General features: G+C 55.5%; 2 non-coding genes across 2 annotated transcripts; one reads left to right on the plus strand and one right to left on the minus strand.

The window, feature by feature from the left end:
• Positions 1-1,331: 1,331 nt before the first annotated feature.
• Positions 1,332-1,403, plus strand: TRNAH-GUG (transfer RNA histidin (anticodon GUG)). The gene has a single exon. It is a non-coding gene; the product is annotated as a tRNA-His (tRNA).
• Positions 1,404-2,232: 829 nt separating this feature from the next.
• TRNAH-GUG (transfer RNA histidin (anticodon GUG)) lies at positions 2,233-2,304 on the minus strand. Its single transcript has one exon. It is a non-coding gene; the product is annotated as a tRNA-His (tRNA).
• Positions 2,305-3,279: the final 975 nt, after the last annotated feature.

Here is a 3,279-nt window from a genome sequence, read left to right on the forward strand (position 1 = left end):
TGTCCCTGCAGCCTCTGGAGCAGCGTGGCCGCGGGATCCTCTGCCCTGTGTCCCTGCACCCCCTGCTCTCACACCCTCGGTGGCCTCATCCCCCGGTGGCCTCGTGCCCTCCGTGTCCTCACGGCTCTCCCACCCTGGCACCCGCCGTCCCCCGGCACTCACCCTCAGCCCTGCCGGCCCCGCAGCTCCCGGTCCCGTGTCCGGTTACCCATTAACAGCTCGGTCCAAAGAGCTGGGCTGGGCGCTGCGCTGCCGGGACCGCCCGGCTCCTCCCGGGGCTCACGCCCGCCCGGCTGCCGGGAAGGGCGGGCGGGGAAAGCCCCGCGGCGTGGCCGTGCAGGGCACCGTACCATCCAAAGGAAGGTCAGCCGGGGGACTTTCCCCCTTGGCAAAACGAGCCTTCAGGAGAGATATTGAAAGTAGAAATGAAACTTTTACTCCACCCTGGGAAATGCTTCCCAAAGAAAAACAAAGTGGGGAATACGTGGCCTCCTGGGCTTCAGTGGCATGAAGCCATGTCCCCCGGTAACCGAGAAGGACGGGGTGGAATTTACAAAACGTGTCTCCTTGCACTGTGTGTCCAAAACCACCTTTTCATGCGGGATGTTGGGAATCGTATGGCCCGGTTTGTACACTCTGCCGGTACCTCCCGCTCTTTGTTTGCACGGGGAGCGGTGATGTGGCTCCGAGGGTGCCAAACCGGGGTTGGCAGGAGTCAATTCAGACTTCGGTGATTAGCGATACCACGGGGCACTCAGGGCACCACGTGCCACACTCTGCCCGTAAACAAACCGCCCTCCGTGGCAGCTCCGCGCCTTCTCCCCGCGTGTTCGGCCAATCCCCCGCTAAAGCTGCCCAGGGCTGGGGGGAGCGAGGGCGGTGGCGCCGGGCAGCGTGTGGGTGACAAAGGGGGAAACCGTGAAAGCTGCGGCTGTGACACTGGGCTAAGCGTCCCCCAGCCCGGCGTGTGGCACTCACAGGAGCGCCCAGAGCCAGCCCTGCGTGTGACAGGGGACACCCGGAGCCAGCCCCGGTGTGACTCGGTTCACCCAGAGCCAGCCCTGCGTGTGACAGGGGACACCCAGAGCCAGCCCCGGTGTGACTCGGTTCACCCAGAGCCAGCCCGGCGTGTCACAGGGGACACCCAGAGCCAGCCCGGCGTGTGACAGGGGACACCCAGAGCCAGCCCGGCGTGTGACAGGGGACACCCAGAGCCAGCCCCGCTGGGCCGCTCCCGCCTCACCCCGACCTGGCCCCGCCCCAGCTCACGTCAGCGCCCTCAGCGCCAACAGCCGCCGCGCCGAGCCGCCCGCTCAGAGCCCCGGTAGCGCGCCGTGATCGTATAGTGGTTAGTACTCTGCGTTGTGGCCGCAGCAACCTCGGTTCGAATCCGAGTCACGGCATCGCCCGGCGGTACCACGGCACACGGGCTCTGCTTTTTGGCTCGTCTGGTTTTTTTGCCACGTCTCTCCAATACTTCATTTTTCTTTCTTTTTTTCTGTCGGTTGGTGGCGGGGATGTGGGGCTGAGGTGGGCCCGGCGCGGATGGTGCGAGGGCGCCGGGAAGAGAAGGAGCGGAGGGAGAGAAAAAAAGAAAATAGCATAAAAAAAAGAACATAAAAGTAGAAATAATAAATTAAATAATAAAATTAAATTTTAAAATACACGAAGATGAGACGAGAGAATGAGGTAAAAAGTAAGGGTAAAACTGAAATAAAAATAGAATTTTAAAATTAAGTTAAAATAAAATATGTATAAAAATAATAAAATTATACCCTTCTATTGAGTAAAATAAAAGCAGATATAATAAAATAACTACATAACTAAATGTATAATAATATAAAATGAACTATTAAAATAAAATTAAATATAAAAATCAAATATAATAGAAAGAACGAAACCAAAAATAACATTTGATGACATTAAAGTAAAAAAAATAAAGAACATTTTAAAATAGAATAGAATAAATTAAAGAACTGCTGTTAAGTATAAGAATAAAACAGTAAAAATTAAAAATTAAATAAAATTAAGTTACATTAAACAGATAAAATGCAATACAATTAAACAAAAATAAATAAACTAAATAAAGAAATTAAATAAATTAAAAATAATAAAATTAAATTAAAAATAATAAGAGAGAACAACAAAAACAAATTATGAAATAAACCAATGCGGGGGTTGCGGGAGCAGGGACAAAAAGCAGAGCCCGTGTGCCGTGGTACCGCCGGGCGATGCCGTGACTCGGATTCGAACCGAGGTTGCTGCGGCCACAACGCAGAGTACTAACCACTATACGATCACGGCGCGCTACCGGGGCTCTGAGCGGGCGGCTCGGCGCGGCGGCTGTTGGCGCTGAGGGCGCTGACGTGAGATGGGGCGGGGCCGGGTCGGGGTGAGGCGGGAGCGGCCCAGCGGGGCTGGCTCTGGGTGTCCCCTGTCACACGCCGGGCTGGCTCCGGGTGTCCCCTGTCACAGGCCGGGCTGGCTCTGGGTGAACCGAGTCACACCGGGGCTGGCTCCGGGTGTCCCCTGTCACACGCAGGGCTGGCTCTGGGTGTCCCCTGTCACACGCAGGGCTGGTTCCGGGTGTCCCCTGTCACAGGCAGGGCTGGCTCTGGGCGCTCCCGCTCCGCCCCCCGCGGGCATTCCCTGGGCTGGCTCCGGAGCTCCGTCCGCGTTCCCCGTGCGCGGCCGGGGCGCTGGCGATGGGCCCCGAGCCGAGGCCCCTGAGCTCTCACGGCCCTCACCCAGTCCCTGGTCCCAGCCCCCAGTCTCGCTCCGTGTCTGACCCCAGCTGTGGCGCTCACCCCCTCACCTTTATCCTCTGCCCTCGGCCCAGCTCCCTGCCCTGACCCTGATCCTGACCCTTCCCCTCATCCCACCCCTTTGTATTCTAGGGTAACCCCATTCCCCGAGCTGTAACCTAACCTCTCACTCCCCTGCGTGTTTCTCAGGGAGTAAAGTTTCTCCCAACCACAGGATTAATGACGACTGGGCACAGAGGGATGGGAGAAAAGAGAGGGACTAAGGATTTTATGCCCCTGAAACAGCAATAGGAATCAGTCCGTGCCCGACTCCTTGTTTCTCCTGCTCAAGTACATATCGATACCTAATGGCTCTGCTCTCACCACTGCTGCTGCTTTCCTGCTCCCAGTATTAAGTTTCTTTCATTTTCACAGATATGCAAAGAATTCCAAACACCTGGGATCAAAAAGATTTCCTGACATAAAATATTTTAGAGTTATCGCTGCATGACTCATTCTTTCTGAAGAGCTGGAG

Source organism: Haemorhous mexicanus, chromosome 13 (assembly GCF_027477595.1).
Source record: "Haemorhous mexicanus isolate bHaeMex1 chromosome 13, bHaeMex1.pri, whole genome shotgun sequence".
Taxonomy (NCBI): domain Eukaryota; kingdom Metazoa; phylum Chordata; class Aves; order Passeriformes; family Fringillidae; genus Haemorhous; species Haemorhous mexicanus.